The sequence below is a fragment of the Phyllobates terribilis genome, unplaced genomic scaffold (genome assembly GCF_046119375.1).
Source record: "Phyllobates terribilis strain yellow unplaced genomic scaffold, ASM4611937v1 Scaffold_1__5_contigs__length_1240528914, whole genome shotgun sequence".
Lineage (NCBI taxonomy): Eukaryota > Metazoa > Chordata > Amphibia > Anura > Dendrobatidae > Phyllobates > Phyllobates terribilis.
Window position 1 is genome coordinate 442,773,254 of NW_027362761.1, and position 26,211 is coordinate 442,799,464.

A 26,211-nucleotide genomic window follows, 5' to 3' on the forward strand; every position below is an offset into this window, starting at 1 on the left:
TCTCATCCCAACGTGCATTGGGGGATAATGAGGGAGAGGAGGAGGAGGAAGAACAGGAGCAGGTATTATGCGCTGTTGACTGTAGTACCTGAACAACTGTCATACCGTCGGTTCAGCGTGGGTGGCCTGAGTACAGGGGGGAGGAGGAGGAGGAGAGCATGGTCAGTCGTCATCTTGGTGAGGACACGGAAGTCTTGCCCGTTACCAGTCTGGCACGCATGGCTGACTTTATGTTACGCTGCCTTAACCGTGACCCTCGTGTTGTTAAAATGTTGGGTGACAGTCATTACTGGTTTGTGACACTTCAAAACTGTCTTGTTAAACCACTCTGAACTCCACAGCTCTTCCAAGGGGCAATAAAACCATCTTGTTAAGCTGCTGTGACCTCCAAGTCTCTTCCACGGGGCATTGATATTGTCTTTTTATTCCACTGCGACCTCCACCACACTTCCAAGGGGCATTGAAATGTTGTTTTTAATTACGTCTAACCTCCACGACTCTTCCAACAGGCATTGCATTTCCTCCTAATTTTAGTCAGCTTTTTCTTTTCAATGCATAGGCGAACACTAAGGGAGACCCACTCCCCCATAATGGGTAGAAGGTTTTTAGCACGCTGTAATCCACGTCTATTTCAATAGGCATTGAAGTTCCTCATAATTTTTGGAAAGCCTTCTATTCACTGCTTAGGCCACCAGTGTACAAGAGACCCAGTTGCTATAAATGGAAAAAACGGTTTAGTTAAGGCCCTCTGACCTCCATGTCACTTCCAAGGGGCATTGGAGTGCCTCAAAATTTTTGGTAGGCATTGCACTCACTGTATGCCCTATAACTGTGTAGCTCCTTTTGGTACAGAAACATATCCTACAAGACATGTGTGGTTGACTGGCCTGATATTGATGTGAATGGTTCCTGTTCCTCCTGCTCTTTCTCCTTTGCCACCACCTCAGCCATCATTCATCACCTGAAGCTTTGTTTAACGGGAGTCATAGAACTGGAATAGTAGCAGGAAAACATCCAGAAATCCTCAGAGAAGGTAGGATATGCGCCAAAACGCTGACCACCTCAGGCCTAGCCGCTAATACATACATGCGCTTGCATTCCAAGGAACAGAAAGCTAAGGAGATGGATGGCCTCATGATCATGAATAATTTACTCATTGTGTAGGAGGCCGACCACTGCTGCTGTCTACCTTCTGAACTTTGTGTTGAAGCCTGATTGACCCAGGACCCGCAATCCTCTATGTCTGGAGAACGTGTTGCATCCCAGTGTCCAACTGGGTCCCATCTTCCACAATATTAACCCAGTGTGAAGGCGTCAGTGAGAGGGATCATCCCTGGCCACATTCACTTGTCCACATGTTTGTGGTTAGGCTGTCCTTCCCACTAAATGCACTGGGGAGGGCACAGGTAATGTTTTGGTATGCGCGCTTGTGTATAAGGTGCACCGGGACAAGTAGGGGCGGCTGGCGAACGTTTATGGACACTCGGCCGCCCCTAGGCGGATGGGGACCGTGTGTGGGCACCCGGCCGCGGGGCGGCTGGGGACCGAGTATGGACACCCGACCGCCCCCTGGCATCTGGGGACCAAGCGAGGAGACCGGGCCGCCGGGCGGCTGGGGACTGAGTATGGATACCAGGCCGCCGACACAGCCATGACGTGGTGGCCAGAGTCCGCTTCTACATGCCTAAAAGGACCAATTTCAAGTGCAAGCAAGAAGTACGGTATTGAAGCCTGGGGGTGGGTGGGTGGCAGACTGCACACTTGCGCTTGCATTGCAAGGAATGGGGGAGGTACAATTGAACACTGCCCTGGGACAAGGACTTGAACAGGGATAGTTGCAAGTCTGCAATGACAGGTGCAGGGCGGGAAGCATCTTCGCATGTGCCATGAACAGGGAGTTGGCGTGCACACACTACAGCGGAATAGGCTGTCCTTCCCACTAAATGCACTGGGGAGGGCACAGGTAATATTTTGGTATGCGCGCTTGTGTATAAGGCGCACCGGGACAAATAGGTGGTGGCTGTGGACCGAGTGTGGACACTGGGCCACCGGGCGGCTGGGGACTGAGTACGGATACCAGGCCGCCAACGCAGCAATAACATGGTGGCCAGCGTCTGCCTCCACAAGCCTAAAAGGCCTCATTTCAAGTGCAAGGAAGCTAGCAGTATGGTATTGCAGCCTGGGGGTGGGTGGGTGGCAGGCTGCACACTTACACTTGCATTCCAAGAAAACAAAGCAAATGCTAACTTCTATCATCATCATCATGCTCCTCACCTTGGCACTCTCAACTCCCCTGATGGAGAAGCCAGGGCCCATCGGAGGAGTCTGGTTGTCTGGTGGCCTCGTCCAATGCTGCCCTAAAGCAGGCCATGCTGAGAAAAGTGTGGGGAAGGTTCCCGGGACAAATAATGGCGGCTGGGGACTGAGTATGGAGACCTCGCCGCCGACGCAGCCATGACGTGGTGGCCAGATTCCTCCTCCACATGCCTAAAAGGCCCAATTTCAAGTGCAAGCAAGCAGTATGGTATTGCAGCCTGGGGGTGGGTGGGTGGCAGGCTGCATACTTGCGCTGACATTGCAAGGAATGGGGGAGGTACAATTGAACACTGCCCTGGGACAAGGACTTGCATGGTGATAGTTGCAAGTCTGCATCTTCTGATGCGGCAAGGATCACTTCTGATGGGCGCACTTTTAGGCAGTGACCTGGCTTTCAGTGATGCTTCCAGGGGTCTTCCCCATGCTGTTCCCATGTCTTTTCAGCACTGTATGCATGTGTCACACAGCACATGGCTAGATAAGGTTGTAAAATGTTAAAATGACATTTCCCGGTGAATGCATTTGTCACGGTTGAAAGCAATACAAAAGTGCAAAAGCGCATAAAAAATACTATTTGTGAACATAGCCCAAGGGGTGGCGGAGTATTTTTGTTTTTGGTTATTTATTTTACCTTCTACACAAGTCTTTTCCCTGGAAAGGATGTTCATTAACATATTTCACAGGAAAACAGTTTCAGTTTCGTTTTTGAACGTTTTATTGTGAGCCCGTAAAAAGTGGCTTAATACCTCTGACCACGTTGTTGACAGCAGTGACTTGGGGGTCAGAAATGCTTCCTGCGGTGATCCCCATGCTGTCCCCATGTCATTTGAGCACTGTCACTATCGTTTTGGGCACTTTTTAGGCTTTCTACAGACTGCCGGGGGTGCCACCGCAAAAATGCTCGGGTCTCACTATAGACTAACATTGGGCTCGTTGCTCGGGTCGAGCACCCGAGTATCACGGTGAGCTCGGCCCGAGCTTCGAGCACCCGAGCATTTAGTGCTCGCTCAACACTACTAAGGATATATGCACACGGTCAGGAGCCGCCTGCAGCTTCGACGCTGCGAAATAGCCACGCGTCTTCCGCCCTCATTATGCAAATGAGCTGCGCCATATTTTTTTTTCACATGCAGACTTTCCTCATAGTTGTTAATCTATGGAGAAAGTCCACATGCGGACCCGCAAGAGAAATTAACATGCTGCGGGACTGAAAGACACGCCGCATGTCAGTTTCCGTGGGTTATACGCACAGAGACGCAAAGTGGACATGGGATTTCTAGAAATCCCATCCACTATGCTGTAACATCTGTACACTGCTGGTTTGACGCATAAATATCCTGACCGCGTGCACATTGCCTTAGACTTTAATATGTTCTGTAACCTGACACTTATTGTACTCACAGTATATCTGGCTTTGAGCAATGCAGATTTAAGATGTTTTTTTTTTTCAGAAAAGATGATGTGTTCAGGAGATGTAAATGAGAACAATTGGATCATATATGGAGAAAGAAGCATATTTTTTCTGATAATAAATATTACAAAATTTCTTATATTTGCTTATACTTTTGATGCATGCAAAGTTTGTTGAAATGACAATGATGATTTAAGGGGTCAAGTAAGACAAAGTTTCCATTTTGCATGTAAAAATAATAGATAATAAATTTAAATATAATTTCATGTTTCTCAAATTATTAGTATTGCACGACTCGTTAAAGGGTTGATTGTGACTTGTAGGATTGCTGCTTACAATAGGGGTCGCTATAGAGTTCAAGTCCTCTTTTTCTCTGAAGAGGCAATTTGCATATCAAATTATTAGAACATTTTCAGGAATCTTGGATATGCATTAAGACAAAGGATGATATTAATTTATTGTATTAAATGGATCACTTACTTTTTAGCATAAATTTTTCGTCAGGCTAAGTATAGCTACTTTCTGTTTAGTTATATGGAAGTTACAAAACTGCATTCTGTATACTTAAGGCTGATGAAAAAATGCATAAATATAATTTCCAATAGGAGATTTTCTAAACTGTTTGTGGACATTGCAACGGCAGCACATTGTGCAGAATCTTCTGGGCGCTCGTGATGAATTTCTATACAGACATTCCTTTGCTTTGCTTCACCTAGAAACAAATTAATGATGATTCAGCTGCAACAAAATTCATTCTAATGGTAGTAGACATTTTCTTTAATATATATAGTTTTTTCTCTGGATCAAGGTGCATTTTACAGACATACTTTTGCAGACTTTTTCCAAATGCTATGCAATGCAAAAATCAGCTTTTTATCCCAATGTGCAAGTGTCTATATCCTTGGGATTGGTAAAGTAGTAAATATAGATTTTAAGTGTAATTTTGAAAAGGTACAAAAAAATAGTATGAAAATGTAGAACTGAATACAAGAAACTTTATATTAAAGGGAAATCCGGGACTTTATAAAAAACAAAAAGTGTGGCTAAGCACTAACAGGTAGGCAATTGCAACTTACCTGCCTGTTGTACCCGGCGCCGTTTTTCCCCGGCACAGAGCGGTCACAGACCGCTCCTGCCGGGATACTGAAGCCTCTGCTGACATCACATCTACAGAGTGAAGGCTTCTTTTCCGCTTTGCTCTGTCGATGGGACGGGACTTCTGACGTCATTCTGATAGACAGCCGGATCCCCGCTGCCTAAATGGGGGAGCCGGCGGTCAATCAGAAAGACATCCGAAGTTTGCCCAAATCGATGGGAACAGTGCTCAAATGACATGGGAACAGCATAGGGAAGGCTCCTGATAGCATTTCTGACTCCTAGGTCAATGCTGTCAACAATGTTGTCAGAGGTATTACACCACTTTTACGGACTCACAATAAAACATACAAAATCGAAACCAAAATGGATTTTCCTGGGAAATATGTTAAGGAACATCCTTTCCAGGGTAATGACTTGTATATAAGGCAAAATAAATAACCAAAAACAAAAATTCTCCTCCACACCTTGGGCTATGTTCACACGTAGCGCTTTTGATTCTTTTTTGCACTTTACATTGCTTTCAACCGTGACCATTGCATTCACCGGGACATGTCATTTTAACATTTTACAACCTTATCTGGCCATGTGGTGTGTGAAACATCATCAGATACGTCCTGTTTCATTTATGAAGGAGGAATTGTGAAAGTCACAAACACTATTTTTACAGACTTACTCTTCTTAAAGGGCCAGCAGTTGGCTATGCTTTGTTGTTCCCATTATTAAAGAGTGGGTCTCCTATACTGTTATTGCGTATGCAGTGACTGCAAGGGCTGACAAAAATTTGGACTCACCTCAATACCCCTTTGAAGAGACATAGAGGAGGATCTCAGTAAAAAAAAATGTTCCCATTATAAAGCAGTGGGTCTCCTATAGTGGTAATGCCCATGCTATACAATTATAGGGTATGCAGTGAGTCCAACGGCTGCCAAAATTTAGGAAAAACCCAACTAACAATTTAAAGACATATAGAGCTGGGCCACAGTAACGACATGTTCCCATTAAAAAGGAGAGGGTCTGCTATACAATTATAGGGTATGCAGTGAGTCCAACGGCTGCCAAAATTTAGGAAAAACCCCACTAACAATTTAAAGACATATAGAGCTGGGTCACAGTAACGACATGTTCCCATTAAAAATTAGAGGGTCTGCTATACAATTATAGGGTATGCAGTGAGTCCAACAGCTGCCATAATTTAGGAAAACCATATTAACAATTTAAAGACACATAGAGCTCGGCCACAGTAACGACATGTTCCCATTAGAAAGGAGAGGGTCTGCTATCCAGTTATAGGGTATGCAGTGAGTCCAACGGCTGCCAAAATTTTGGAAAAACCCTACTAACAATTTAAAGACACATGGAGCTGGGCATTAAAAAGGAGTAGGTCTCCCATACTATTTGCTTATGTTGTGAATGCAATGGCTGCCAAAATTTTGGAGGCACTCCAATGCCACTTGCAAGAGAAGTAGAGGTCGGAGGGCCTCCTGAAAACAATGTTCCCATTATTAGGAAGTGGGTCTCCCATACTGTTTGCCTATGCAGTGAATGCAAAGGCTACCAAAAATGTGGAGGCACTCCAATGTCCCTTGCAAGAGACGTAGATATGGAGATATGGTAGATATGATGGTGATAAGGAGGAGGACATGGAGGATGAGGAGTAGGAGGAGGACAAGAGCAAATAGACAAACTCAGGAAGTGTATACCCATGTCTGGGTGTGAAGACAGAGATGCATGGGAACAGAGTTAGGCCTCCAAAAAAAACACTGTATTTGAGTTTATGTTACGCTGCTATCATTCAGTGGTGTTGAGAAGTCTGGACCAATTAAGCCCTTGTTCATTTTTATAAGTGTCAGCCTGTCAGCATTTTCAGTTGAAAGGCAGATGAGCCTTTTGGTTATAATTCCACTGGCGGCACTAAAAACCCACTCTGAAAAAACGCTGGCAGCAGGGCAGGCCAGGACCTCCAAGGCGTAGAGAGCCAGTTCATGTCACGTGTCCTGCTTGGATACCCAATAATTATAAGGCACAGAAGAATCACCGAGGATGTTGGTACAGTCAGGAAGGTACTCCCTCACCATCTTCAGAAACTTTTCCCTCCTTGGGAGAGTACCCCGTACCTCAGGGCCTGAGCAATGGGAGGGTCTGAGAAAACTGTCCCATAATTTTGACAGTGTTCCCCTGCCTCTGCTGGATTGCATTTGTGTCTCTCTCACCTGTACTCCTTGGTTGTCCAATGAACTGTGACCTCTGCCACCAGCGTTTACAGATGGGAAATTTTAAATAATTCCACAAGAGCCTTCTTGTACTGCATCATTTTATTAGGCCTGTCCTGCAACGGAATAAGAGACAGAAAGTTCTCCTTGTAGCATGGGTCTAGAAGTGTCACCAACCAGTAATGACTGTCACCCAAAATTTGGACAACACGAGGGTCACGGGAAAGGCAGCGTGTAACCTAAACTCAGCCATGTGTGCCAGACTGCAAAGAGGCAAGACTTCCGTGTCCTCACCAAAAGGATGACTGACCGTGCTCTCCTCCTCTTCCTGCTCCTTTTCCTCCTCCTCCCTGTCCTCAGACCATCCACGCTGAACAGACGGTATGACAGTTGTGCAGGTAGTACCATCTATTGCGTAGGAAAATTGCTCCTGTTCTTCCTCCTCTTCCTCATTGTCACCCAATCCACATTGGGATGAGATGAGTCTTGGCTGTGTGGAATCACCCAGTATGGTTCCTTGCTCCATCTCAAAGTGCTCCGCCTGCAATGCATCCTCTTTAATTGTGAGCAGAGAGCGTTTCAGAAGACAGAGAAGAGGGATAGTTACGCTAATTATAGTGCCACTCACCATCTTGGTGGAGTCATCAAAGTTTTGGAGGATGGTACATCTGTCTGACATCCATGTCCACTCCTGAGGTCTTATGTATGGCATCTGAGCTGAATACCGATGGCCTTGTTGATGCTGGTAGTCAACAACTACCCTCTTCTGCTCACAAATCCTTCCCAACATCTGTAATGTAGAGTTCAATGCGTTGGGACTAGAGATGAGCGTTGTTCTACTCGAACTGTTCGCCAATCTCAAATTCGAGCTGTTTTGGGCGGTGTTCGAGCCGGTCGGCGAACACGAACAATTTGAGAAAAATTCGGCTGTTCGAGGTTATGTTCGATAACTGTTCGTGCACCAAAATCATAACTGGATTTTTTCTCAGTAATGATGAAAATTAATGTTAATACGCAGTTTGAGTGTACAGCGGGGCGGGGGGAGGGGCAGGGGATGGATCTCTGCAGGAACAATGAAGATCTCCATTTTTTTTTCTCTTTCCCGCATTTGCAGTGGGGAGGTGCAATCTGTCAGCCTATCAGCAGCGCACACACGGAGCGAAGTGCTTTTTTTCACACAAGCAAGGGCATGTGTGATTGGCAGTGTATGTCACATGTCCTTGCCCTATAAGACCAAGCCATTTTCCCCGTCGCCACCATTTTCTCACTGCTGCAGCTGCGTGTTAGACGGCACCGCTGTTGCTGTGTGCGCTATACCTTGTTAATTTCAAGCCAATTTTCGCACAAATATACAGATAGCTTGGGAGTAGGGAATAGTTGTGATTGCAGTCCTTTTAAGGACTAGGTTACAGCATTTCCTACGACTTTTATCAGGCAGGTCTGTGCTCTTAAATAGATAGATTGTGGGAGTAAAGACTAATTGTAATTGGAGTCCTTTTCAGGACTAGGTTACATCAGTTCCTATCAGTTTTTGCCAGGCAGGTCTGTGCCAGTGCTGTGCAAGTTTTTTTCACAGCATTTGGCTGAATCTAGCAAAGCTAATCCTTTTTGGCCTATTGCAGAGTGTGTTAGTCAGTGGAGTAGCCTATCTGTGTTGCAAGATATACCACCTGTGTATAGAATACCAATTTTTTTACTGCACCTAGTGAAGTAAAATCTTTTGGGCATAGCATCATTCTATTAGTCCATCTATACTGACCTCCATCAGGTTGCAAACTGAATATATTTTTTTTCTGCATCTAGCTCTGAAAAAATATTTGGGCTTCTAGCAGTGTGTGGGACTTGGTCTATTAGTCCATCTATACTGACCTCCATCAGGTTGCAAATTAAAAATAATTTTTTTCTTCATTTAGCTCTGAAAAAATATTTGGGCTTCTAGCAGTGTGTGGGACTTGTTCTATTAGTCCTTCTATACTGACCTCCAGCAGGTTGCAAATTGAATATAATTTTTTTCTGCATCTAGCTCTGAAAAAATATTTGGGCTTCTAGCGGTGTGTGGGACTTGGTCTATTAGTCCATCTATACTGACCTCCATCAGGTTGCAAATTAAAAATAATTTTTTTCTGCATCTAGCTCTGAAAAAATATTTGGGCTTCTAGCAGTGTGTGGGACTTGGTCTATTAGTCCATCTATACTGACCTCCATCAGGTTGCAAATTAAAAATAATTTTTTTCTTCATTTATCTCTGAAAAAATATTTGGGCTTTTAGCAGCGTGTGGGACTTGTTCTATTAGTCCATCTATACTGACCTCCATCAGGTTGCAAATTAAAAATAATTTTTTTCTGCATCTAGCTCTGAAAAAATATTTGGGCTTCTAGCAGTGTGTGGGACTTGGTCTATTAGTCCATCTATACTGACCTCCATCAGGTTGCAAATTAAAAATAATTTTTTTCTGCATCTAGCTCTGAAAAAATATTTGGGCTTCTAGCAGTGTGTGGGACTTGGTCTATTAGTCCATCTATACTGACCTCCATCAGGTTGCAAATTGAATAAAAAAAATTTCTGCATCTAGCTCTGAAAAAATATTTGGGCTTCTAGCGGTGTGTGGGACTTGGTCTATTAGTCCATCTATACTGACCTCCATCAGGTTGCAAATTAAAAATATTTTTTTTCTGCATCTAGCTCTGAAAATATATTTGGGCTTCTAGCAGTGTGTGGGACTTGGTCTACTAGTCCATCTATACTGACCTCCATCAGGTTGCAAATTAAAAATAATTTTTTTCTTCATTTAGCTCTGAAAAAATATTTGGGCTTCTAGCAGTGTGTGGGACTTGTTCTATTAGTCCTTCTATACTGACCTCCAGCAGGTTGCAAATTGAATATAATTTTTTTCTGCATCTAGCTCTGAAAAAATATTTGGGCTTCTAGCGGTGTGTGGGACTTGGTCTATTAGTCCATCTATACTGACCTCCATCAGGTTGCAAATTGAATAAAAAAATTTTCTGCATCTAGCTCTGAAAAAATATTTGGGCTTCTAGCGGTGTGTGGGACTTGGTCTATTAGTCCATCTATACTGACCTCCATCAGGTTGCAAATTAAAAATAATTTTTTTCTGCATCTAACCCAGCCAATAGTTTTGGCCTAATACCACAGTTTGGCCACTCAGCTCTGCTCGGTTACCATCCATTGTTTTTTTGTGCAAACAACTCCAGAGTTGTGAATTAGTTAACCACCAAAATGAGTGGAAAAAGGCCTGCTGCTGGTGGAAAGGGGAATAGGCGTGTTGGGAAGGGGAAAAAAGGTTGTGTCCGTGGGGTAGGTGCAGAAGAAAGACCATCTTCCAGCCAAACTAAAATGTCTACTTCTTTTAGCGGACAATGTGATAAGATCCCTTTCTTACGGCCACGCCAATCGCTACAAATTCCAGATGAGGCACAAAAACAGCAGGTGCTTCAACGGATATCAAGTGCTCCTTTAAGTGGGCTCTCCTCCACATCAACTTCAACATCACAAATACTCCAGTCCTCAAAGGTGTCACCCAAATCGCACTTGCTTCCTCACAGCTCCCAAATCTCCAGCTGCCCGTCTGAGTATGAGGTAGAACAGATGGTTGAGTCTGCAGAGCTGTTTACTCATACTATAGCCTGGGAATCAGAGGTCGACTCCAGCGCTTCTGTGAATCCAGACGAGGAAATGATCTGCACTGATGCCCAGAATCTTTATGAGTCGGATCCAGGACCAGACGCAGAAGGTTCTGACCATAATGTAGACCCTCATTCCCAAACTGTAACTCCTGTTGGTGGAGACAATGAGGAAGACGATGATAAGACTCAAATACCTGATTGGAGCGACAACTTTAGTTTTTTGTCAGGGCAGGAACAGGTTGGCTCTGAGGACGACGGGTGTGATAACGCACAGGGTGATGATGATGAGGTCGGAGATCCCACTTACTGTCAACCCACAGTCAGCCAAGAGATGAGGTCAGCAGAGGAGGTGGAGGAAGATGCTAGTGACGACGAGGTCAGGTTGCGCCTTCCTGGACAGAGACGTAGTACTGGAAGCACGTCAACAACTGCATCCTCAAACACAACTCTGCCTCTCACCACAAGTCGTGGTGGCTCTTCAGGTCGCATGGGTGCTAAGCCTTGCATAGCCTGGGCATTTTTTCAGATCGATAAAGATGACCCAACTCGTGTTATCTGTAACATTTGTCAGCAAAAGCTAAGTAGAGGCCAAAAAATACATAGTTTGAGTACTTCATGCATGAACCGGCACATGGACATGAAGCATAAGTTGCAGTGGGAAGCTCAGTGTGCTACAATGCGGTCTAGCCGGCCGGGCCAACCACCGTCTGCCATATCTTGTGCATCCGCGGCCTCTTCATCCTCTGTGACTGGGGGGACAGCAGTCACACCTGTTTTGGGGCGCAGACCTGCCACCTCTTTACCCGCAACAGCCAGCGTGATTGGCAGGTCATCATTTTCTTTGGAGGTGGTAACACCAGCTGGTCTTGAGCGCTGTCCGACATCGATAGCACCACCTTTGGATCAAGGCAACCTAACATGTCCGCCTGCATCTTCCTCACAGACCGGCAGTTTGCCGGGGACACCCTTATCAACCCCGTCTAAGCACAATAGCCAGCCCTCGGTCCCTCAGATGTGGACAAGTAAAAGACCATGTCCTCCTAGCCATGAGAAAGCTAAGAGGTTGAATTTCACCATCTGCAAGCTCTTGGCTACAGAAATGCTGCCTTTCCGCCTGGTGGACACAGAGGATTTTCGAGACCTTATGTCCGTCGCAGTGCCCCAGTACCAGATGCCCAGTCGGCACTACTTCTCAAAGAAAGGTGTGCCTGCGCTCCACCAGCATGTCGCACACAACATCACCGCTTCTTTGAGAAACTCTGTGTGTGACAGGGTGCATTTCACCACAGACACTTGGACGAGTAGGCATGGACAGGGGCGTTACATGTCGCTGACTGGGCACTGGGTAACTATGGTGACAGCAGGACAAGGGGCTGCTGTCCAAGTCTTGCCGTCCCCACGAGTTGTGCGTCAATCCTCTTTATGTCATTTTTCCTCCACTGCTTCTGCCTCCTCAACCTCCTCTCGGTCTTCCACCTGCACCCAAAGCCTGTCTGGTCATGCCACAAGCTTTCTAACTGCGCAGAAGGGATCCTGCACACCTCCTTACTATGCTGGCAGTAGGGCTCAACGTCATCAGGCGGTTTTTACATTGAAATGTCTGGGAAATGTGAGTCACACAGCTGAGGAGTTGTGGTCAGCTCTGGAGAACCAATTTCATGAATGGTTGTCTCCACTGGACCTGAAACCAGGGAAGGCCGTGTGCGACAATGCTGCAAACCTGGGTGCGGTCCTTCGCCGGGGCAATGTCACACACGTGCCTTGTATGGCTCACGTGTTGAACCTGGTTGTCCAGCAATTTTTAGCCCACTATCCCAGACTAGATGGCCTTCTGCAGAGGGCACGGTCGCTGTGTGCTCACTTCCGCCGTTCGCATCCCGCAGCTCAGCGACTTACATCTCTACAGAAGTCGTTGGGCCTGCCACTTCACCGGCTAAAATGCGATGTGCCTACCCGGTGGAATTCAACTCTGCACATGTTGCAGCGACTGTGGCAGCACCGACAAGCCCTGGTGCAATACGTTCTGACGTATAGCCTGGGCCAACGAGATTCAGAGGTGGGGCAAATCACGCTGGAGGAGTGGTCTCAGATCAGGGACCTATGCACCCTTCTGCACAGTTTTGAAATGGCGACGAAGATGTTTAGTGCTGACGATGCCATTATCAGCATGACTATTCCGGTGATTTACATGCTGGAGCACATGTTAAACAGAATTCGGAGTCAGGTGGTGGCACAAGAGGAGGTGGAGGAAGTAGAGGAGGAGGAGTTGTATGCGGAAGGGCTAACATCTGCAAGGTCCAGACGGTCGGCAGCACCAGGGCGGCAGGCATGTGAGGGTGGGGGAGATGATTTTACCAGGGCGCATGGTAGCAGCCAAACTAGTGAGGAAGGTGCAGGAGCCCAGGAAGAAGTGGAGGACGAACTGATGGAAGACTCATCAGATGAGGGAGACCTTGATCACATTTCTGTTGTGCGAGGTTGGGGGGAGAGGACAGAGGAAGGAAGCATGATTGTTACCTCGCCACCAACACAACAGGGACTTGGTGCTCCTGGATGCGCAACACACATGAGTGCCTTCTTGCTGCACTACCTGCAACATGACCCTCGAATTGTGAGAATTAGAAATAATCCTGACTACTGGGTTGCCACACTGTTAGATCCCCGGTACAAAAGTAAATTTGCAGAAATTATTCCTGCCATAGAAAGGGATGCACGCATGCAGGAGTATCAGCAGAGACTGTTGCAGAATCTTACATGTGCTTTTCCACAAAATACCAGTGGTGCACGTAGTGAATCTCACAGTTCCAACTTGCCAACCGTGGGACCGTCAAGTGTTCAGCACTCAAACCGTAACAGAACCACAGTATCTGCTGGTAACATCAATTTTGCGGAATCATTTCACCACTTTTTTAGCCCATCCTTTGCAAGGCCACAGGAGACAAGAAGTCTGACACATAGTCAACGCCTAGAGACGATGGTACAGGAGTATCTCCAAGTAAACATTGAAGCCACGACTGTGTCACTGGACCCTTGCTCTTTTTGGGCTTCCAATCTGGATAAATGGCCGGAGCTAGCCACTTACGCCTTGGAGATCTTGTCATGCCCCGCAGCCAGCGTTCTGTCTGAACGTGTGTTCAGCGCTGCTGGTGGTGTGCTGACAGATAAGCGCACGCGGCTCTCCACTGATAATGTAGACAGACTCACGTTCATAAAGATGAACAAATCATGGATCCGAAACGACTTTTCTACCCCTGTGTCATCCTGGGGAGAGTAAAAGCTTGATGATTGGTTAAAATCACCCTACCAACCGTTTTAAGCTTTCAAATTACTAATCATGTTTATCTGTATCTTGACTGGAAAATAATTTGGGCTTTGTAGCAGTGTGCAGCACTGATCCTATTAGGCCATCTATAATAAGCTTCACCAGATTTAAAATTAAAAATAATTTTTAGCTGCATCTAGCCCGGAAAATAATTTTGGGGCTCCGAGATGCGCAAGACACATAAGTGCCTTCTTGCTGCACTACCTGCAGCATGACCCTCATATTGTCAGAATTCGAAGTAATCATGACTACTGGGTTGCCACACTCTTAGATCCCCCAAACTTTTCGATCAACCTTTTCATTTTAATAAAGACCAAAAAAATGGTCATTTTTGAAATTATAAGCATTAGCAGGTTGTTAGAAACTGAAATCAAACAGTTTTCAACTCAAAACTTTATTCTAGGTGATGTTACATTTTCACATAGGACCCCTTGTTCGAAAGGAGCTTCTGAACTCTCTCGTCCATTGAATTTGTCAGGTTTTGGATGGTTTCTGCTTCAATTGTTTTGCATGAGGACAGAATACCCTCCCAGAGCTGTTGCTTAGATGTGAACTGCCTCCCGCCATCATAGACACTCCTTTTAGTGATGCTCCAAAGGTTCTGAATGGGGTAGAGGTCAGGGGAGCATGGGGGTCACACCATAAGTTTGTCCCCTTTGATGCCCATATCAGCCAGAGATGCAGATGTTTTATGTGCAGCATGAGATGGTGCATTATCATGCAGAAAAATGATCTTGCTGTGAAATACACGGTTCTTCTTCTTGAACCATGGCAGGAAGTGCTGTTTGAGAAAATCCACATACATTATGGAGTTCATCTTTAGCGCCTTCAGGGATCCTAAAGGGGCCGACAATCTCTCTCCCCATGATTCCAGCCCAAAACATTACTCCACCTCCTCCTTGTTGGCGCTGTAGCCGTGTTTGCGTGGGGTGTCCATCAACCAGCCATCCTCCACTCCATTCATCTGGACCATCGAGCGCTGCACGGCACTCATCCGTGAACAAAACAGTTTTGAAATCAGTCTTCATGTAATGTTTGGCCCACTGGAGCCGTTTCTGCTTGTGTGAAGTGGATAGAGGAGGTCGACAGGATGGCGTATGCATAGCTGCAAACCTCTGAAGGACCCTGCATCTTGTTGTTCGGGGGACGTTGGAGGCACAAGCAGCTTCAAAAACTTGTCTGCTGCTATGACAAGGCTTTTTTGCCGCTGCTCTTTCAACCTGACGTAATTGCCTGTAGGAAAGAGTCCTCAATTTGCCCTTATCAACACGCCACGTGTGTACTGTGAATCAGCTACATACTTCTTGATTGCCAAGACACTTCATCCTGATCATCGCACAATGTTGATTGTAGTCATGCCTTGACCTAAACACTCCACAATTTGTTGCTTCTCAGCAGCCGACACATCCTTTTTCTTTCCCATTTTGGCAGAAAATGTAGGCTGCTTAATAATGTGAGAGAGCCTTCTTAAGTAGTCTTGCCTTTCATTGGACACACCTGCCAAACTAATTAGCACAGGTGTCTGCAATTGCTTACAGTGATATAAAGAGCCCTGACACACATCACCATCAATGAGTTTAACTGACAAACAAACAAATTCTTCCCTTATCACTCCTAAACACTTTTTGCATAATAATTTGGAACGCGGTGTACATGTGCTTTTCCACAAAACACCAGTGGTTCACGTAGTGAATCTTACAGTTCTAACTTGCCAACCGTGGTCTGTATGGAATTGTTCAATAAAGGGCCCAAAATTAAGATAACATAGATGGGAGAGGTCTCTATGAATAGGAATTCCTAAGTATTTGATACCCTGTGAGGGCCAGGCAAAGGGAAAGTTGGACTGGATGGAATCCTATATGGATTTAGGGAGGGAGACATCGAGGGCCTCAGACTTCGCTGCATTGATTTTAAAATTTTACCATGTAACAAAGTGATCTATTTCAGCCATAACAGCAGGGATGGATATATGTGATTGAGTGATATATACTAGGACATCATCAGCAAATAGAGAGCACTTGTACTCGGTGCCTCCCACCTCAATCCACCTAATATTGGGGTTATGGCGAATTGATGAGAGCAGGTGCTCCGTCACTAGGATGTATAAGAGAGGGGACAGAGGACATCCCTGCCTTGTCCCATTGGTGATTGTGAAAGGTGATGAAAATGTTCTGACGCACCCCCTGGGCCTTGGGACACCCGGAGCCGGACCCTTTTTGGTGGATGCTGGTGGTTGTAGTCTTCGTGGCGGCGATCCGGTTCCGTGGCTCAGGGCGGTCAAACCAGTGGCGGAACTATTTATGTGGTTTTGATGTTTAAATGTCCGACTACGCCACCCGTGGATTGCGGTCAGAGTGAACCACCGCTACAGGGCAGACTGCTAAGGCTGGTGTTGTGGGTGCAGCAGAGCGTAGCATAACTCCCCACGGGAGGAGTATAGCCTCAGGGCAGTGTATGCGGAGGATGGGGGTGATGGTGCAGGGCAGCAGCAGTAACGACACGGAGTCAGTGATGCAGTTCAGGGCCTTTACTCACAGTTCTTATTATCCAGACCACGTCTGCAGGTAACGGCTGCCCACGTCGTACTGTGCTCACCAGGTGAGGGGCTCAGACAACTCCCAGATAACTTTGGAGCGCTTCACAGGACCCCCTTTGTGTGTCCTTTGTCTGGCCTCTCTTACCAACACTTCTGTCCGGCTGCCTCGGGCCTCCTCTTGGTAAACTTGGCGCCAGTTTCCCTGACCCTATGTGGTGCCTTCCTAGCGGGTGGAGCAAGGGGCTGCGCCACATAAAATGTCAGAGCCTCCGGTTTCTAGCTGAGGGTCGTTTCCTGCCTCCACTAGTTCGGGGACCGGTCTCCCCCTTTGGCCTGACCCATCCACGCAGGTGGATTCGGACGTGCGGTGGCGACTCGCCCGTCCGCACCCCTGGGATCCCTTCATTCCTCGTTCCTGGAGCCTTCTCCGCTCCTCTTCCTTCCTTCTCCCTCTTGCAGGCCTGGGCCTCTGTTACTAGGCCCGCCTCCGGAGCAGAGCTCATGCAGAGCCCCTGCTCCCTGCCACTTCTGCTCAGACTTCTCTGCACTGAACTAAGATGGTGCCCACCTTTTATACTCCCTTCTCAATGCACCCAGGAACTGCTTCCTCCCTGCTCCTGCACTGCAGGGTTCCCCTTCCTCAGTGTTCCCTCCCCCCACTCCAGCCAGGGACAGGGACTGTCGTGCCCATCTCAGGGGCATATTGGTCGCCCTGCCCCACGGCAATGTGGTGTAATGCATGCAGGTGTCGGGTCCTGATCCACACTCCATCCTTATCTGAGAGTGAGATATCACACCTCTGGGTGAGGTGCAATACGTCTGTAGCAACCGAGCCCTCGGTGCTACAGTTCCATTTATCTTCAGCCTAGGTGACGTATTGTGATACAGGGCCGTGATTTTGGCTATAAAAGGGTCCCCTAGACCCCTACCCCAAGCTTTTTAAGAGAATCATATATGGCGTGCCAGGAGACTCTATGGAATGCTTTCTCAGCATCCAACGAGAGTATCTACTAACAAATTTTTAACTGCATCTAGCCCAGGAAATACTTTGTGCCTAGTAGCAGTGTCTGCTAGTCAGCGGATTATCCCGGCTGTTAAGCAAGCTACACCACCTGTAGTTTGGACACTTAATTTTTTCAAAGGAAATGCTTCGGGACCACGGGATACTCAGTGAAGAGCATCAGGAGGCACCCCAAGGCATAGGGGCTGGGACTGGCACTAGGATGCCTTGCGGTGGACAGCCGAGCTCGATCCTTATAAAAGCTTTTTAACTGCAGCAGCTTTAGTGGACGCTACTGGAGCTGGAATTACGCGGCTGCTGGCATGAGACTTGCCCTCCAATAGATCCTTGTAAATGGATTTAAAGTGTATTCATTCAAATTAGAGGGACAATTTAAATTAAAAAGCTTAGAGCTGCCTCCACCACAGGGGGGCTCTCTCGACCCACCAGCGGACAGGCACCAGTATTGGGAGAGGGGGGCTGGCCGTCAGGGTTCACCGCGGCTCTGGCACAAACCCGGCGACACGGAGGTGGCACGGGCAGGAGCGGACTGGCCGTCTCGGCTTCTCACTTTTTGGATTTTAGAAGGGCATGACATGCCTATATCTGTGTCTCCCCCTCCTTTTACTCCTCCACCTCTTTTCTTTTCGCATGACTATATGTACTTGTCACTTTTCCATGTGTTAGTTGTGTCTTCTGAGCAGTTTGTCAGCTTTTGGACACCTTTGAAGGTGTTTTCTATGTGTTTCTATGCGTTTTTGTTTGCCTGCCATTGGTTTTAACGGTGTTCGAAGGTGTTCGACGAACAGTTCGACGAACAGTTCGGCGAACACACGGGTGTTCGACGAACCGAACCGAACTCGAACACTACGGGGGTGGCTCAACACTAGTTGGGACATCGCAGATCAGTCGGTGAGCTGGAAGCTGCAAACGCTGCTGAAGCACGACAAGGGCTGCGGAAGCTTTAGCTGATTTTATAAAATGGGCACACAGGCGGCGTACTTTGACAAGCATATCTGTCAGATCCGAGTAGGTTTTGAGAAACCGCTAAACCACGAGGTTAAGCACATGTGCCAGGCATGTCACGTGTGTGAGCTCGACTCAGAGCCGCCACCAGGTTCCGGCCAGTGTCACACATGACCATGCCAGGCTGTAGGGTCAGTGGTGTCAGCCACAGATCTGCCTTCTCTTTCAGAGCTGTCCACAACTCTTCAGTGCTGTGCGGTTTGTCACATAAGTATATTAGGCCGAGTCAGTGCTGCAGAGCTTCCAGCTTACGACTGATGTGGTCATTTTGGAGATGGAGGCTGAAGAGGAGGAGGAAGAGATGGTGCAGTAGCTGTAGAATGGGGGGGGCAACCCTGATTGACCCAGGGCCCGCAATCCTCGGCGTTGGGAGGACGTGTTCCATCCCAAGGTCCGACTGGGTCCCGGCTTCCACTATATTTACCCAGTGTGCAGTCAGCAAGATGTACCGTCCCTGCCCACAAGCACTTGTCCACGTGTCCGTGTTTAGGTGGACTTTCCCAGTAACTGTGTTGTTGAGGGCACGGCTACTTTTGTGGGACACGTGCTCGTGTAATGTGGGGACAGCACACCGGGAGCTGTTCTACAAATGGAAAAGTGAACAGCTCTTCTGAGTGTCCAAGTGTGGGATCAGTTGTCTCCGAGCATTCAGCTTGGTGGGAGGAAGGAGGATCAGGGTGAGGAATATGCGGTCCAGGCTCACAGATACTGACATGTGACCGTGTGGAAGACAGGGTGGCGGTGGTGGCAATGTCACAGGAAGCATTATCTGCTATCCAACCAACAAACTTTTGACACTGCTCTGGGTTCAATAGCGGTGTAGTAATTGGGACAGGAAGGTGTTGTGGCACAATTTGTTGTGGCACAATTTCAGCTTGCCCACGGCCACTTTCTTGGCCTCTGCATGCACTATCACCATCACGTCCACTTCCCCGTCCCTTGCCACGCACCTTGCCTATTTTAAATGGAGGACAATATTTTCCACGTTCACGAGAAATTGCTGATTTTGGAATGCAGTTATATGTGATACATCTGAAAGAGAACCACGGTTTTAAATAGCAGGCCTGTAATTTATTAATATTATTCTACACAGAGACCTAGTGTGAATAACTTGACTGACACACTGCAACAAAATGAAAATGGAATAAATGGCTGATTTTGGAACACTGTTATAGGTGATATGTCTGACAGAGAACCACGGTTTTAAATAGCAGGCCTGTAATTTATGAATACTATTCTTCACAGACACCTAGTGTGGAAAGCTTGACCGACACACTGCACCAGAATGGAAGAGGAGACCAATACTTTCCACATTCAGTTCAAATTTCTGGATTTTTATCGCTGAAATATGGAACAGATCTGGCTTTATTCTGCAGTGCTAACAAGCAAATGGATGAGAAAAATGATGCACTCTGGATTGCTTTTTAAGAAATTAACCAGGATTAAGATAAAAAAAGAATTTGCCCTTGCCCCTGATATCTGGGGCTATGTCCACAAATATCTGTAATTATTACAGCAGCAGCAGATGGGACGTTAAATGGACCCTCTTGCGCTATATGCTCTACAGTCTGCCACATACACTGTCTGCTTACCTAACACTGATTATATGCAGCAGGATTAGTCCTCAGAAGGACTGGTAGTTCAGATGGATATTTACATATATATATATTGTAAGGTGTCTCATGGTTGCGTAGTCGATGGGAAGTATGTATCACATAGATGGCTGGTCTCTGTGATGTAACCCTGAGTATTTTGGAGTCTTTTCTCTAGTGCACGCATGCACTAAGAGGACTAATTACAGGTTGCTAGGAGAGAATGGGCGGGTCCAGCAACCCACATACCTCACCTCTGGGTGTGGTTAACAGCCTATAAAATGGAGGCTGTTGATTGGCACATGGTATGTGTGCTTGAAGGGAGAAGGCCTCCTGTGTATGTTTTGTCTCCAGACCAAGCCAGGAGACTGGATGCTACACCAGCCTGTGTGACCATAGCGCTGGCCATCCAGATACTTTGATAAAAGTACTGCTATCTTTGTTTTGCCTGCACTAAAGGCTGTTTTGTTTGCATTTTTCTGTTGTATGGTTTATAAAGCTAAAAACCATTACGGACATTTAAAGGAACATGCCTCCTGTTTGCCTCAAACCGCACCTGAGTGAGTACCATCCCTAAAATATATACAGTGGGTACGGAAAGTATTCAGACCCCTTTAAATTTTTTACACTTTGTTTCATTGCAGCCATTTGTTAAATTCTAAAAAGTTAATTTTTTTTCTCATTAATGTACACTTTACACCGCATCTTGACTGACAAAAATCAGAAATGTAGAAATTTTTACAAATTTATTAAAAAAGCGAAAAAAATGATCCTTTTTGAATTTAACAAATGGCTGCAATGAAACAAAGAGTGAAAAATGTAAAGGGGTCTGAATACTTTCCATACCCACTGTATATGTTGTGGACCACCTATACTAACAGGACGTTCAATGGACCCTCTTGCACTTTATGCACTGCAGTCTGCTACATACCCTGTCTCCCTTCCTAACTCCTGCTATCACCACTGAATATATACAGCTGGATTAGTCCTCAGAAGGACTGTTAGTGCATATGGATATATATACAGTACAGACCAAAAGTTTGGACACACGTTCTCACTTAACCCCTTTACCCCCGAGGGTGGTTTGCACGTTAATGACCAGGCCAATTTTTAAAATTCTTACCACTGTCACTTTATGAGGTAATTACTCTGGAACGCTTAAACGGATCCCCCTGATTCTGAGACTGTTTTTTCGCGACATATTGTACTTCATGATTGTGGTAATATTTCTTCGATATCACTTGCGTTTATTTGTGAAAAAAACAGAAATTTGGTGAAAATTTTGAAAATTTAGCGATTTTCAAACTTTGAATTTTTATGCCTTTAAATCAGAGAGATATGTCACACAAAATAGTTAATAAATAACATCTCCCACATGTTTACTTTACATCAGCACAATTTTGGAACAAACATTTTTTTTGTTATGGAGCTATAAGGGTTAAAAGTTGACCAGCGATTTCTCATTTTTCCAACAAAATTTAGAAAACCATTTTTCTAGGGACCACATCACATTTGAAGTCACTTTGAGAGGTCTTTATGACAGAAAATACCCAAAAGTGACACCATTCTAAAAACTGCACCCCTCAAGGTGCTCAAAGCCACATTCAAGAACTTTATTAACCCTTCAAGTGCTTCACAACAATTTTTGGAATGTGGAAGAAAAAAATTAACATTTAACTTTTTTCACAAAAATGTTACTTTAGACCCAATTTTTTTTATTTTTGCAGGGGTAACAGGATAAAATGGACCCCAAAATTTGTTGTGCAATTTCCCCTGGGCACGCAGATACCCCATATGTGGAGAAAAACCACTGTTTGGATGCACGGCAGGGCTCGGAAGGGAAGGAGTGCCATTTGAATTTTCAATTGTAAAATTTTCTTGAATAATTAGCAGACACCATGTTGCGTTTGGAGAGCCCCTAATGTGCCTAACCAGTGGAAACCCCCCACAAGTGACCCCATTTTGGAAACTAGATCCCCCTGGGAACTTATCTAGATGGGTGGTGAGCATTTTGAACTCCCAGGTGCTTCACAAATTAATCCGTAAAAATGAAAAAGTTTTTTTTCTTCCAGTTTTTAATTTTTACAAATCAATTTATGAAGCACCTGGGGGATCCATGTGCTCACTATGCATCTAGATAGGTGCCTTGGGGGGTCTAGTTACCAAAATGGGGTCACTTGTGTAGAAGCTCCAATGTTTAGGCACACAGGGGCTCTCCAAAAGCAACATGGTGTCCGCTAACAATTTGAGCCGATTTTCCATTCAATTTATTAGCGGACACCATGTCGCGTTTGGAGAGCCCCTGTGTGACTAAACAGTGGAAACCCCCCACAAGTGACCCCAGTTTGGAAACTAGACCCCTCAAGGATTTTATCAAGGGGTATAGTGAACATTTTTAACCCAGAGGTACGACAGAGAAATTGATAACATTAGGTCATCATATTGAATAAGTTGTCATTAGTCTTGAGCGCAAGTGCTCGCTACTTGAGTTTGCATCGGGTACTCAGGTATGCACCATGTACTGCGTGTGCTCGAGTGACATGCTCGAGTCCCTGCCCCGCATGTTTCACGGTTATTAGACACCCAAAAAAAACATGCAGGGATCACTCGTGCATGGCAGGCAATCCCCGCAAAGTTTTTTGGCCGCGAAGCATATGGGGCGGAGACTCGAGCATGTCACTCAAATACCCACGATACTCAATGCATACCAGAGCACCAGATGCAAACTAAAGTAGCGAGCACTTGCGCTCAACACTAGTCGCCATATCGTCATCTTTTTTTTTCTTACTTTTGAAAAAAATCCCAACCCCAACCCTAACCCTAGCACAACCCTAACCCGAGAGTTTATTTTTTACGCCGTTCCTCGTGTGGTATAAGTGATTAGACGACTTTATTCTTCGGGTCGGTGCGATTACAGTGATACCAGAATCATATGGGGTTTTTACGATTGACAGCTGTCACACACTATAAGACGCATTTTTTGTAAAATCTAGTTTTTGCATCGCCATATTTTGAGAGCTATAATTTTTCCATATTTTGGCAGACAGAGTCATGTGATAGCTTGTTTTTTGCGGGATGAGTTGACATTTTTATTGGTGCCAATTTCAGGCACATGACATTTTTTGATCGCTTTCTATTCCGATTTTTGGGAGGCAAAATAAACAAAGACCTACAATTCAGAAATTGTTTTTTTTTTTTTATTCTGTTCCGCGTGTGGTAAAATTGATAAGGTAGCTTTATTCTTTGGGTCAGTACGTTTACAATGGTACCACTTTTATATCGTTTTTCTATGTTTTTGCGCTTTTACACAATAAAAGCTATTTTATAGAAAAAATTATTTTTTTGCATTGCTTTATTCTGAGAGCTATAACTTTTGGATTTTTCGGATGATGGAGCAGTATGGTGGCTTGTTTTTTGTGGGACAAGATGACGTTTTCAGTGGTACTATTTTTATTTATATTCGTCTTTTTGATCGCGTGTTATTCTATTTTTTGCTTGCGGGTATGATGATAAAGCATTGTTTTATGCTTTGTTTTTTATTTTTATTTTTTACCGTGTTCACTGAAGGGGTTAACCAGTGGGACAGATTTATAGGTCAGGTCATTCCGGACGCGGCGATACCAAATATGTGTACTTTTATTGTTTGTTTGCTTTTTTTTCTTAATAAAATTTATTGATGGGTACATTATATTTTTATTTTTGGTGGATTATTATTTTTTTTTTTTTTAAAATATTTTTACAATTTTTTTTTTTTTTTTTTTTACTTTCTGGGAGTTTTTACACTTTTTTACTTTGTCCCACTCTGGGACTTTAACTTTTTTTATTCTGATCACCTGCACAGCATAGGGATGGAGCACCATCCCTGTGCTATGCAGGCAGTCAGATGGGGTGCTACGCCAGATGACCTGGCCTCCACAGTCACCAGACCTGAACCCAATCGAGATGGTTTGGGGTGAGCTGGACCGCAGAGTGAAGGCAAAAGGGCCAACAAGTGCTAAGCATCTCTGGGAACTCCTTCAAGATTGTTGGAAGACCATTTCCGGTGACTTCCTCTTGAAGCTCATCAAGAGAATGCCAAGAGTGTGCAAAGCAGTCATCAAAGCAAAAGGTGGCTACTTTGAATAACCTAGAATATAAGACATATTTTCAGTTGTTTCACACTTTTTTGTTAAGTATATAATTCCACATGTGTTAATTAATAGTTTTGATGCCTTCAGTGTGAATGTACAATTTTCATAGTCATGAAAATACAGAAAAATCTGTAAATGAGAAGGTGTGTCCAAACTTTTGGTCTGTGCTGATATGTTGTGGAATACCTAAACTATAAACAAGCAAATCTCTCCCTGATTCAGCAGCACCCTACTCTGCCTGGTTCCGGGGTAGACTGACGAGCACAGCGGCACCAGGTCTTATATAGACCTGATGATACTGTGTGGCCAGCCAATCACTGTAATGCCACAACCAACATGGCTATGGCATTACAGTGCATAGCAGGCAATCCCTGCATGTTCATTGGCTCTCTAAAGAGCGCCAAACATGCAGAGAGGGGACCCGAGTTCCCACCCGAGCAACCCGGATATACTCGTCGTTGCGCTGAGCTTGTCGAGCACCGTGATGCTCGGGCGAGTACCAAGCAGTGGTGAGCACGTTCGCTCATCTTTATTAACCATCAGAAGAAAAGTGGACAGCTAGGAGCTGATGTTTATAGCCTGGGAAGGGGGTAATACCCATATAGCCATATAGCTTCCCATGCTATTAATATCAGCTCATAGCTGTATACTTAGTCTTTACTGGTTAATAGTATGGGGGACCCCCATATTAAAATTGTGGGATACCCCCTATAATTAATAAACAGAAAAGGATAGGCAGACAGCTCTGGCTGATATTAACCCCTTTAACCCCGAAGGCTGTTTGCACGTTAATGACCAGGCCAATTCTGACCACTTTATGAGGTAACAACTTTAGAACATTTCAACGGATCCCATTGATTAAGAGACAGTTTTTTCGTGACATATTGTACTTCATGATAGTCGGAAAATTTATTTGACATGACTGATGTTTATTTGTGAAAGAATCTGAAATTTTGCGAAAATTTCGCAATTTTTAAACTTTGAATTTTCAGATAGATACAGTACAGACCAAAAGTTTGGACACACCGTCTCATTTAAAGATTTTTCTGCATTTTCATGACTGAAAATTGTACATTCACACTGAAGGCATCAAAACTATGAATTAACACATGTGCAATTATATACTTAACAAAAAAGTGTGAAACAACTGAAAATATGTCTTATATTCTAGGTTCTTCAAAGTAGCCACCTTTTGCTTTGCTGACTGCTTTGCACACTCTTGGCATTCTCTTGATGAGCTTCAAGAGGTAGTCACCAGAAATGGTTTTCACTTCACAGGTGTGCCCTTTCGGGTTTAAAAAGTGGGATTTCTTGCCTTGTAAATGGGGTTTGGACCATCAGTTGTGTTGTGCAGAAGTCTGGTGTATACACAGCTGATAGTCCTACTGAATAGACTGTTAGCTGTTTTTTTCTTTCCATAATACGAATTCTAAGTAAAGAAAAATGTGTGGCCAGCATTACTTTAAGAAATGAAGGTCAGTCAGTCCGAAAAATTGGGAAAACTTTGAAAGTGTCCCCAAGTGCAGTTGCAAAAACCATCAAGCACTACAAAGAAACTGGCTCACATGAGGACCGTCCCAGGAAAGGAAGACCAAGAGTCACCTCTGCTTCTGAAGATAAGTTTATCCGAGTCACCAGCCTCAGAAATCGCAGGTTAACAGCAGCTCAGATTAGAGACCAGGTCAATGCCACACAGAGTTCTAGCAGCAGACACATCTCTTCAACAACTGTTAAGGGGAGACTTTGTGCACCAGGCCTTCATGGTAAAATAGCTGCTAGGAAACCACTGCTAAGGACAGGCAACAAGCAGAAGAGTCTTGTTTGGGCTAAAGAACACAAGGAATGGACAATAGACCAGTGGAAATCTGTGCTTTGGTCTGATGAGTCCAAATTTGAGATCTTTGGTTCCAACCCCCGTGTCTTTG